Genomic DNA, 12,876 nt, shown 5'->3' with positions numbered 1-12,876 from the left:
ACCCACGAAATGAGCTTACGGGTGTTCAACCGGTCGGAGAGGCTGGTCGGAGAGGTATAATGCGCAAGTCGGGGATCAGCTTGGTCCCCCTCTACGTGCTGTCTATCTCACTGCTAGTCCTGCTACCACAACCCTCAGTCCGACTGGGGCTTAGACGTGGAATGTACTCTGTATGCCTAAGCCAACCCACAAAATGAGTGTGCGGGCGCTCAGTCGACTGGAGAGGCAGAATGTGCAAGTCGGGGATCAACTCGATCCCCCTTACGTTTTACTGATCCTGCTACCGCAACCCTCGATTCGATCCGATCTTAGACTGGGAATGAACTCCATATGCTTAGACTGGGGATGAACTCCTTATGCCTAAGTCAACCCACGAAATGAGCATGCGAGCGTTCAGCCGGTCGGAGAGGTATAATGTGCAAGTCGGGGATCAGTCGATCCCCCTCTGTGTACTATCGATCCCGCTGCCAGTCACACTACCAGTCTCGCTGCCACAACCCTCGGTCCGGCTGGGGCTTAGATGTGGAATGTACTCTGCATGCCCAAGCCTACCCACGAAACGAGCGTGCGGGCGCTAAGCCGGCTAGAGAGGCAGAATGAGCAAGCTGGGGATCAGCCTGGTCCCCCCTACGTGCTGTCGATCCAGTCCGATCTTAGACTAGGAATGAACTCTGTATGCTTGGACTGGGGATGAACTCCATATGCCTAAGTCATCCCACGAAATGAGCTTGCAGGCGCTCAACCGACCAGAGAGGCAGGACGCACAAATCAGGGATCGAACGGGTGGTTGCTAGGTTCAAACACATCTTCATATGCCTAAGTCCTGCTGCCATAAACCTCAGTCCGGCTAGGGCTTAGACGTGGAATGTACTCCGTATCCCTAAGCCAACCCATGAAACGAGTGTGGGGCGCTCTGTCGATCAGAGAGACAGAATGAGCAAGCCAGGGATTGACTCGGTCCTCTCTGCTTGCTGTCGGTCCTACTGCCGCAACCCTTGATTCGATCTGATCTTAGACTGGGAATGAACTCCGTATGCTTAGACCGAGGATGAGCTTTGTATGCCTAAGTCAACCCACGAAACGAGCGTACGGGCGCTCAGTCGATCGAAGAGGGCCGACCAGAGAGGCATAATGCGCAAGCCAAGGATCAGCCCGATCCCCCTCTACGTGCTATAGATCCCGCTGCCGGTCCTGCTGCCACAAGCCTCGATCGGGCTAGGGCTTAGACGTGGAATGTACTCCGTACGCCTAAGCCAACCCATGAAACGAGCGTACGGGCGCTTAGCAGATCGGAGAGGTAGAATGCATAAGTTGGGGATCAACCCGGTCCCCCCTGCGTGCTGTCGATCCTACTACCGTAACCCTTGATCTGAAAAGATCTTAGATTAGGAATGAACTCCGTATGCTTACACTAGGGATGAACTCCGTATGGCTAAGTCAACCCACGAAACAAACGTGCGGGCGCTCAACCGACCAGAGAGGTAGGATGCGCAAGCTGGGGTTCGAATGGGTGGTAGGTGGGTTCAAGCACATCTTCATATTTCTGCCGTGCCAATGCCATTTTTATGGCTTGTAAATTCATACAATGGTCCCCTAAGCCTTCATGTGAAGTTTCGTGGCAAGACGACTCGTTTTCTATTTTTCATGATTTTCGAAACTTTTTGCCGTTCGAGATTTTTTTAAATTTTTTTTGAAAGATTTTTTCCCCAAAATGTGGTAGAGGTGATCCTTGTATTTTTGTTGGCATGCACAAAAAAATTCAGCTAAAAACTCGAAGTGGAGAAGATTTTGTGATCGTTTGAAAAAAGTGTCCCCATTTCAAACACTTTAATGGCTACTGGCAGCAAACCTATAAAATCTCAAATGCTCTTTAAGGGGGTGTGAGTTCTTGAGGTTTGATGAGGGATAGGGGGCCAATATAAGGGCCAAGTACCAGCACCCATCGCACATCATGTGTGCACACCCCCGGCCCCCCCAATCGTCGGAACCCCTAATGCCGTCGGTTAGGCTCTCCGACGTTGCTCCAGCGATGCTCCGGCGATGGTGCCCCAGGCGAAAAAAATGTGGCACCAGCACATGCTCGAGCCCAGCATGTGCACCGTGGCTCAAAATCTTAGATTGGGAATGAGCTCCATTTGCTTAGACATGGAATGAACTCCATATGCCTAAGCTAACCCAAGAAAACGAGCGTGCAGGTGCTCAGCTAGCCAGAGAGGCAGAATGCGTAAGCCGGGGATCGACACGGTCCCCCCTGCGTGCTGTTGATCGTACTGTCGCAACCCTCGGTTCGGTCCAATCTTAGATTGGGAATGAACTCCGTATGCATAAGTCAACCCACGAAACGAGCGTACGGGCGTTGAGCCGGTCGAAGAGGCATAATGCGCAAGCCAGGGATCAGCCCGATCTGCCTCTACGTGCTGCCGGTCCCGCTGCCATAACCCTCAGTCTGACTGGGGCTTAGACATGGAATGAGCTCCCTATGCCTAAGCCAACCCATGAAACGGGCGTGCGGGCGCTCAGCCGATCGGAGAGGTAGAATGCGCAAGCTGAGGATCGGCCCGGTCCCCCCTACGTGCTGCCGATCCTGCTGTCGCAACCCTCAGTCCGGTTTGATCTTAGACTGAGAATGAACTCTGCATCCTTAGACTGGGGATGGACTCCGTATGCCTAAGTCAACCCACGAAACGAACGTGCGGGCGCTCAGCCGATCGGTGAGGCAGAGTACGCAAGCCGGGGATTGGCCCGGTCCCCCCTATGTGCTATCGATCTTACTGACACAACCCTTGGTCTAATCCGATCTTAGACTAGAAATGAACTCCGTATGCATAAGTGAACCCATGAAACGAGCGTGCAGGCACTGAGCCAGTCGAAGAGGCATAATGCGTAAGCCGGGGAATGACCCGGTCCCTTTCTGTGTGCTGCCGGTCTCGCAGCCACAACCCTCGGTCCGGCTGGGGCTTAGACATGGAATGAGCTCCCTATGCCTAAGCCAACCCATGAAACGGGCATGAGGGCACTCAGCCAGTCGAAGAGGCAGAATGTGCAAGTCGAGAATCGGCTCGATCCCCCCTACGTGCTAACGATCTTGCTATCGCAACCCTTGGTTTGTTCTGATCTAAAACTGGGAATGAACTCCGTATGCTTAGACTTGGTATGAACTCCATATGCCTAAGTCAACCCACGAAATGAGCTTACGGGCACTCAGCCGATCGGAGAGGCATAATGCGTAAGCCGGGCATCAGCCTGGTCCCCCTCTACATGCTGCCGATCCTGCTACCGGTCCTGCTACCACAACCCTTGGTCCGACTGGGGCATTGACATGGAATGTACTTCGTTTGCCTAAGCTAACCCATGAAACGAACGTGCGGGCGCTCAACCAGACGGAGAGGCAGAATGCGCAACCCGGGGATCGGTCCGGTCCCCCCTGCGTGATGTTGATCCTGTTGTTGCAACACTCGATGCGGTCCGATCTTAGACTGGGAATGAACTCCGTATGCTTAGACTGGGGATAAACTCCGTATGCTTAAGTCAACCCACGAAACGAGCGTGCAGGCGCTCAGCCGACCAGAGAGGCAAGATGCGCAAGCCGGGGATCGAACGGGTGGTAGGTGGGTTCAAGCACATCTTCATATTTCTGCCATGCCAATGCCATTTTTATGGCTTGTAAATTCATACAATGGTCCCCTAAGCCTTCATGTGAAGTTTCGTGGCAAGACGACCCGTTTTCTATTTTTCATGATTTTTAAAACTTTTTACGGTTCGGGATTTTTTTCAATTTTTTTAGAAAGAGTTTTGTCTCCAAATTTGATAGAGGTGATCCTTTTATTTTGTTGGCATGTAAAAAAAAAATTCAACTAAAAACTCGAAGTGGAGAAGATTTTGTGATCGTTTGAAAAAAGTGTCCCCATTTCAGACACTTTAATGGCTACTGGTAGCAAACCTATAAAATCTCAAATGCTCTTTAAGGGGGTGTGAGTTCTCAAGGTTTGAGGAGGGATGGGGGGCCAATATAAGGGCCAAGTACCAGCACCCATCGCACATCAAGTGTGCACACCCCCCGGCCCCCCCCACTCGTTGGAACCCCCAATGCAACCGTTAGGCTCTTCGATGATGCTCTAGCGATGCTTCGACGATGGTGCCCCGGGCAAAAAAAATGAGGCACCAACACATGCCCGAGCCTAGCGTATGCACCGTGGCTCAAAATCTTAGACTGGGAATGAGCTCTGTATGCTTAAACATGGAATGAACTCCATATGCCTAAGCCAACCCATGAAACGAGCGTGCGGGCACTCAGCCGGTCGGAGAGGCAGAATGCGCAAGCCAGGGATCGACCCGGTCCCCCCTGCGTGCTGTCAATCCTGTTGCCGCAACCCTCAGTCCGGTCTGATCTTAGACTGGGAATGAACTCCGTATGCATAAGTCAACCCAGGAAATGAGCGTGCGAGCGCTGAGCCGGTCGAAGAGACATAATGCGCAAGCCGAGGATCGACCCAATCCCGCGCTGTGTGTTGTCGATCTCGTGCCACAACCCTCGGTCCAGCTGGGGCTTAAACATGGAATGAGCTTCCTATGCCTAAGCCAACCCATGAAACGGGCGTGCGGCTACTCAGCCAGTTAGAGAGGTAGAATGCACAAGCCGAGGATCGACCCGATCCCCACTGCGTGCTGTCGATCCCACTACCGTAACCCTCGGTCTGATCCAATCTTAGACTGGGAATGAACTCCATATGCTTAGACTGGGGATGAACTCTGTATGCTTAAGTCAACCTATGAAACAAGCAAACGGGCGCTCAGCCGGCCAGAGAGGCGTAATACGTAAGCCGGTGATCAGCCCGATCCCCCCCTACGTGCTGCAGATCCCGTTGCTGGTCTTGCTACCACAACCCTTGGTCCGACTGGGGCTTAGACATGGAATGTACCCCGTATTCCTAAGCCAACCAACAAAACAAATGTATCGGTGCTCAATCGGCTAGAGAGGTAGAATGCGTAAGCCGAGGATCGGCCCGGTCCCCCTTACGTGCTATCGATCTTGCTGCCACAACCCTCGGTCTGATCTGATCTTAGACTGGGAATGAATTTCGTACGCATAAGTCAACCCATGAAACGAGCGTGCAGGCACTGAGCAGACCGAAGAGGCATAATGCGTAAGCCGAGGAATGACCCGATCCCCCTCTACGTGCTGCCAGTCCCGCAGCTACAACCCTCGGTCTAGCTGGGGCTTAGACATGGAATGAGCTCCCTATGCCTAAGGCAACCCATGAAACGGGCATGCGGGCGCTCAGCCAGCCGAAGAGGCAGAATGCGTAAGCCGAGGATCGGCCCGATCCCACCTGCGTGCTACTGATCTTGCTACTACAACCCTTGGTCCGATTCGATCTAAAATTGGGAATGAACTCCGTATGCTTAGACTTGGGATGAACTCCATATGCCTAAGCCAACCCACGAAACGGACGTACGGGCGCTCAGCCGACCGGAGAGGCAGATTGTGTAAGCCAAGGATTGGCCCGGTCCCCCCTACATTAAACCGATCCTGCTGTCGCAACCCTCGATCCGATCCGATCTTAGACTGAGAATGAACTCCGTATGCTTAGATTGGGGATGAACTCCGTATGCCTGAGTCAACCCACGAAACGAGCGTGCGGACGGTCAGCCGACCAAAGAGGCAGGATGTGCAAGCCGGGGATCGAACGGGTAGTAGGTGGGTTCAAGCTCATCTTCATATTTATGCCGTGCCAATGCCATTTTTACGGCTTGTAAATTCATACAATGGTCCCCTAAGCCTTCATGTAAACTTTCGTGGCAAGACGACCCGTTTTCTATTTTTCATGATTTTCAAAACTTTTTACAGTTTGGGATTTTTTTAAATTTTTTTACAAAGCGTTTTGTCCCAAAATTTGGTAGAGATGATCCTTGTATTTTTGTTGGGATGCACAAAAAAAATTCAGCTAAAAACTCAAAGTGGAGAAGATTTAGTGACCGTTTGAAAAAAGTGTCCCCATTTCAGACACATTAATGGCTACTGGCAGCAAACCTATAAAATCTCAAATGCTTTTTAAGGGGGTGTGAGTTCTTGAGGTTTGATGAGGGATAAGGGGTCAATGTAAGGTCCAAGTACCAGCACCCATCGCACATCATGTACGCACACCCCCCGACCCCCCCAATCGCCGAAACCCCCATTGACGTTGGTTAGGCTCTCCGGCGATGCTCCGATGATGGTGCCCCGGGCAAAAAAAATGTGGCACCAGTACGTATGCCTAAGCCAACCCACGAAACGAGCTTGCGGCCGCTCAGCCAGCCAGAGAGGCAGAATGCACAAGTCGGGGATCGACTCGGTCCCCCCTGCGTGCTGTCGATCCTGCTCTTGTAACCCTCAGTCCGATCCGATCTTAGATTGGTAATGAACTTTGTATGCATAAGTCAACCCACAAAACAAGCGTACGGGCATTGAGTTGGCCGAAGTGACATAATACGCAAGTCAGGGATCGACCCGATCCCCCTCTACGTGCTGTCGATCCCGCTGCCACAACCCTCGGTCCGACTGGGGCTTAGACATGGAATGAGCTCCCTATGCCTAAGCCAACCCACGAAACGGGCATGTGGGCACTCAGCTGGCCAGAGAGGCTGAATACGTAAACCGAGGATCTGTCCGGTCCTCCCTGCTTGCTGCCGATCCCGCTGCCGCAGCCCTCGGTCCAAATTGATCTTAGATTGGGAATGAACTTCATATGCTTAGATTGGGGATGAACTCCGTATGCCTAAGTCAACCCATGAAACGAGCGTGCAGGCGATCAGTCGGCCGAAGAGGTTGGCCGAAGAGGCATTATGTGCAAGCCGGGGATCAGCCCGGTCCCCTCTACGTGCTGTCAATCCCACTACCGGTCCTGCTGCCACAACCCTCAGTCTGGTTGGGGCTTAGACATGGAATGTACTCCGTATGCCTAAGCCAACCCATGAAACAAGCGTGCGTACGCTCAATCGATCGGAGAGGCAGAATGCGCAAGTCGGGGATCGACCCGATCCCCCTGCATGCTGTTGATCCTGCTGACGCAACCCTCGGTCGGGTCTGATCTTAGACTAGAAATGAACTCCGTATGTATAAGTCAACCCGCGAAACGAGCGTGCGGGTGCTGAGCCGATCGAAGAGGCATAATGTGCAAGCCGAGGATCAGCTCGTTCCCCCTCTGTGTGCTACCAGTCCCGCTGCCACAACCCTCTGTCCGACTAGGGCTTAGACATGGAATGAGCTCCCTATGCCTAAGCCAACCCACGAAACGGGCGTGCGGGCCCTCAGCCGGTCGGAGAGGTAGAATGCACAAGCTGGGGTTCGGCCTGATCCCCTTTGCGTGCTACCAATCCTGCTATCGCAACCCTCAGTCTAGTTTGATCTTAGATTGGGAATGAACTCTGTATGCTTAGATTGGGGATGAACTTCGTATGCCTAAGTCAAACCACGAAATAAGCGTGCGGGCACTCAGCCGACCGAAGAGGCCGGTCGAAAAGGCATAATGCGTAAGTCGGAGATTAGCCCGATCCCTTTCTGCATGCTGCCGATCCCGCTATCGGTCCTACTGCCACAACCCTCGGTCCGGCTGGGGCTTAGACATGGAATGTACTCCGTATGCCTAAGCCAACCCACAAAACGAGCGTGTGGGCGCTCAGCCGATCGGAGAGGTAGAATACGCAAGCCGAGGATCGACCCGGTCCCCCCTGCGTGCAGTCGATCCTGCTATCGCAGCCCTTGATCCAGTTCAATCTTAGACTGGGAATGAACTTTGCATGCCTAAGTCAACCCACAAAACGAGCATGTGGGTGCTTAGCCGACCAGAGAGGTAGGATGCGTAAGCCAGGGATCGAACGGTTGGTAGGTGGGTTCAAGCACATCTTCATATTTATGTCATGCCAATGCCATTTTTATGGCTTGTAAATTCATACAATGGTCCCCTAAGCCTTCATGTGAAGTTTCATGGCAAGATGACCCGTTTTCTATTTTTCATGATTTTTGAAACTTTTTACGGTTCGAGATTTTTTTTAATTTTTTTAGAAAGATTTTTGTCCCCAAATTTGGTAGAGGTGATCCTTGTATTTTTTTTGGCATGCACAAAACAATTCATCTAAAAACTCGAAATGGAGAAGATTTTGTGATCGTTTGAAAAAAGTGTCCTAATTTCAGACACTTTAATGGCTACTGGCAACAAACCTATAAAATCTCAAATGCTCTTTAAGGGGTTGTGAGTTCTCAAGGTTTGATGAGGGATAGGGAGCCAATATAAGGGCCAAGTTCCAGCACCCATCTCACATCATGTGCGCACACCCCCCGGCCCCCCCAATCGTCGGAACCCCTAATCCGTCGGTTAGGCTCTCCAGCAATGCTCCGACGATGGTGCACTGGGCGAAAAAAATACGGTACCAGCACATGCTCGAGCCCAACATGTGCACTGTGGCTCAAAATCTTAGACTGGGAATGAGCTCCGTATGCTTAGACATGGAATGAACTCCGTGTGCCTAAGCCAACTTACGAAACGAGCATGCGGGCGCTCAACCGACTGGAGAGGCAGAATGCGCAAGTCGGGGCTCGACCTGGCCCCCCCTTGCGTGCTGTCGATCCTACTACCGTAACCCTCGTTCGGTCCGATCTTACACTAGGAATGAACTCTGTATGCATAAGTTAACCCACGAAACGAGCGTGCGGGCACTAAACCAACCGAAGAGGCATAATGCGCAAGCGGGGATCGACCTGGTCCCCCTCTACGTGCTACCGGTCCTGCTGCCACAACCCTCGGTCCGGCTGGGGCTTAGACATGGAATGAGTTCCCTATGCCTAAGCTAACCCACGAAACGAGCATGTGGCTGCTCAGTCGGCCAGACAGGCAGAATGCGTAAGCTGGGGATCGGCCCGGTCCCCTCTGCGTGCTGCCGATCCTATTGCCGCAACCCTCGATCCAATCTGATCTTAGACTGGGAACGAACTCCGTATGCTTAGATTGGGGATGAACTCCATTTGCCTAAGTGAACCCACAAAATGAGCGTGCGGGCGCTTAACAGGCCGAAGAGGCCGGTCAGAGAGGCATAATGCGCAAGCCAAGGATCAGCCCGATCCCCCTCTGCATGTTGTCGATCTCGCTGCCGGTCCTGCTACCACAACCCTCGATCCGGCTGGGCCTTAGACATGGAATGTACTCCATATGCCTAAGCTAACCCACGAAACAAGCATGTGGGTGCTCAGTCGGCCAGAGAGGTAAAATGCATAAGTCGGGGATCGACTCGGTCCCCCATACGTGCTGTCGATCCTACTGTCGCAACCCTCAATCCGGTTTGATCTTAGACTGGGAATGAACTCCTTATGCTTAGACTGGGGATGAACTCCGTATGCCTAATTCAACCCACGAAACGAGCGTGTGGGCACTCAACCGACCAGAGAGGTAGGATGCGCAAGCCGGGGATCGAACGAGTGGTAGGTGGGTTCAAGCACATCTTCATATTTCTGCCATGCCAATGCCATTTTTATGGCTTGTAAATTCGTACAATGGTCCCCTAAGCCTTCATGTGAAGTTTCGTGGCAAGACGACCCGTTTTCTATTTTTCATGATTTTTGAAACTTTTTGTGGTTCGAGATTTTTTAAAATTTTTTTAGAAAGAGTTTTGTCCCCAAATTTGGTAGAGGTGATCCTTGTATTTCTATTGGCATGCACAAAACAATTCAGCTAAAAACTTGAAGTGGAGAAGATTTTGTGACCGTTTGAAAAAAGTGTCCCCATTTCAAACACTTTATTGGCTACTGGCAGCAAACCTATAAAATCTCAAATGCTCTTTAAGGGGGTGTGAGTTCTCGAGGTTTGATGAGGGATAGGGGGCCAATATAAGGGCCAAGTACCAGCACCCATCGCACATCAAGTGCGCACACCCCCCAGCCCCTCCAATCGTCGGAACCCCCAATGCCGTCAGTTAGGCTCTCCGGCAATGCTTCGGTGATGGTGCCTTGGGCGAAAAAAATGCGGCACCAGCACATGCCCAAGTCCAGCATGTGCACCGTGGCTCAAAATCTTAGACTGGGAATGAGCTCCGTATGCTTAGACATGGAATGAACTCCGTATGCCTAAGCCAACCCACAAAACGAGCGTGTGGGCGCTCAGTCGGCCGGAGAGGTAGAATGCGCAAGTCTGGGATCGACCCAATCCCACCCTGCGTGTTGTCGATCCTGCTACCGCAACCCTCGATTCGGTCTGATCTTAGACTGGGAATGAGCTCTGTATGCATAAGTCAACCCATGAAACGAGCGTGCCGGTCGAAAAGGCATAATGTGCAAGCCGGGGATCAACCTAGTCCCCCTCTGTATGCTGCCAGTCCCGCTGCCACAGCCCTCAGTCCAGCTAAGGCTTAGACATGGAATGAGCTCCCTATGCCTAAACCAACCCATGAATTGGGCATGCGGGCGCTCAGCCAACCGGAGAGGCAGAATGCATAAGCCGAGGATCGGCCCGGTCCCCCCTGCGTGCTACCAATCCTGCTACCGCAACCTTCGGTCCGATCCGATCTTAAACTGGGAATGAACTTCGTATGCTTAGACTGGGGATGAACTCCGTATGCCTAAGTTAACCCACGAAATGAGCGTACGAGTGCTCAGTCGGTCGAAGAGGCCAGCCAGAGAGGCATAATGCGCAAGCTGGAGATCAGCTCAGTCCACCTTCTGCATGCTACTGATCCTGCTACCGGTCCTACTGCCACAACCCTCGGTCTGGCTGGGGCTTGGACATGGAATGTACTCCGTATGCCTAAGCCAACCCACAAAACGAGCGTGCGGGTGCTCAGTCAACCAAGGAGGCAAAATGTGCAAGCTGAGGATTGGTCTGATCCCCCCTGCGTGCTACCGATGCTGTTGCTACAACCTTCGATCCGGTCTGATCTTAGACTGGGAATGAACTCCGTATGCTTAGACTGGGGATGAACTCCATATGCCTAAGTCAACCCATGAAATGAGCGTGCGGGCGCTCAGCCGACCACTTGAGACAGGTGTTCGAGGTGTTACGGGCGCACAAGCTGTTTGTCAAGAGGGAGAAGTGCTCATTCACCCAGCGGGAGATCCCATTCCTTAGCCACATAGTGGGAGGTGGCAGGATACGCATGGATGAAGGCAAGATACACGCCATCCTGGAGTGGCAACTGCCAGCCAAGGTCATTGAGTTGAGATCGTTCCTTGGGCTGGTCAACTACTACAGGCGCTTCATCAAAGGTCACTCAGCAATAGCCACGCCATTGACTGACTTGCTCAAGAAAGGGAGAGCATGGGAGTGGAACGTAGGGTGCCAGAAAGCCTTTGACAAGTTGAAGCGGGCTGTGATCGAGGAGCCAGTCTTGGCCTTGCCAAACCATGCCAAGCCGTATGAGGTGCATACGGATGCATTAGACTTTGCCATAGGGGGCGTGTTGGTGCAAGGGGGACGTCCAGCCACGTTCGAGAGCAGGAAGCTAAACGAGACTGAACGCAAGTACATGGTCCAAGAGAAAGAGATGACTGCAGTGGTGCACTGTTTGTGTACTTGGCGCCATTACCTGTTGGGGTCGAGATTCATGGTAAGGACGGACAATGTGGTGACAAGCTACTTCCAGACGCAAAAGAAGCTGTCCCCCAAGCAGGCGAGATGGCAAGATTTTCTTACGGAATTTGACTTTCAGATGGACTACAAGCCGGGATGGGTGAACCTAGTGGCAGACACCCTGAGCAGGAAGGCTAACCTTGCTGCCATTAGCCAACCAGAGGGGTCACTAGTGCTGCGCATCAAGGAGGGACTTGCGCATGATCCTACAGCCAAAGCTCTGATGGAGTACGCCCAGCAAGGTAAGACTAGGCGGTTTTGGTTACAGGATGGCTTACTGTACACCAGGGGCAGTAAACTGTTTGTGCTGTAGCACGGAAAGGTCCGTAAGGAAGTTTTGTAAGAGTGTCATGATTCAAGGTGGGCTGGACACCCAGAGTGAGCCGCACCTTGGCACTGATCGAGGATCGGTACTACTGGCCACACATGAGGGACGATGTGGAGGCCTATGTGAAGACTTATCTTGTGTGCCAATAGGACAAGGTGGAGCTCAAGAAACCAGGCGATCTCTTAGAGCCATTGCCAGTGCCAGAGCGACCATGGGAGAGTGTTTCTCTGGACTTTATAGTCGGTCTACCCAAACCAGAAGGGTTTGGAAGCATCATGGTAGTGGTGGATAGGTTTTCCAAGTATGGAATCTTTATTCCAGCAACCAAGGAGTGTACAGCCGAGGAGGCAGCTCGATTGTTCTTGAAGAACATGGTTAAGTACTTGGGAGTGCCGAGGACCATTGTTAGTGATCGGGACGGGCATTTCACGGGCAGGTTCTGGATTGAGTTGTTCAAGCTATTGGGGTCAGACTTGAACTTTTCCACCAGCATGCATCCGCAGACCGATGGGCAGACAAAGTGAGTAAATGGACTATTGGAGGTCTACCTTAGGCGCTATGTGAGTGCCACACAAAGGGACTGGCCAAAGCTGCTAGATATTACGCAGTTTTCCTACAACTTGCAAAGGAACGAGGCAACGAACCAGAGCCTATTTGAGGTTATGACAGGGCAACAACCACTAACACCCAGTTCGATTGCTGCAGGTTATACAGGGTCGAATCCAGTAGCATACAAGTTTGCCAAGGCATGGCAGGAGCAAACTGACTTGGCCAGAGTTTGTCTACAAAAGGCGGCTAAGAGGTCGAAGAAGTGGGCAGACCAGAAGATGCAGGATGTACAGTTCCAGGTTGGAGACTTGGTGTTGGTGAAGTTGCATCCCATTGTGCGCCATAGGGGGCTGTACAAAGGCCTAGTCCAGAGGTATGAGGGACCTTTGTGAGTAGTCAAGAGGGTAG

The sequence above is a fragment of the Durio zibethinus genome, chromosome 4 (assembly GCF_047325235.1).
Source record: "Durio zibethinus cultivar Kanyao isolate XHJ-2024 chromosome 4, ASM4732523v1, whole genome shotgun sequence".
In the NCBI taxonomy this organism is placed as follows: Eukaryota; Viridiplantae; Streptophyta; class Magnoliopsida; order Malvales; family Malvaceae; genus Durio; species Durio zibethinus.
Note: the sequence above shows the minus strand (reverse complement) of the source record.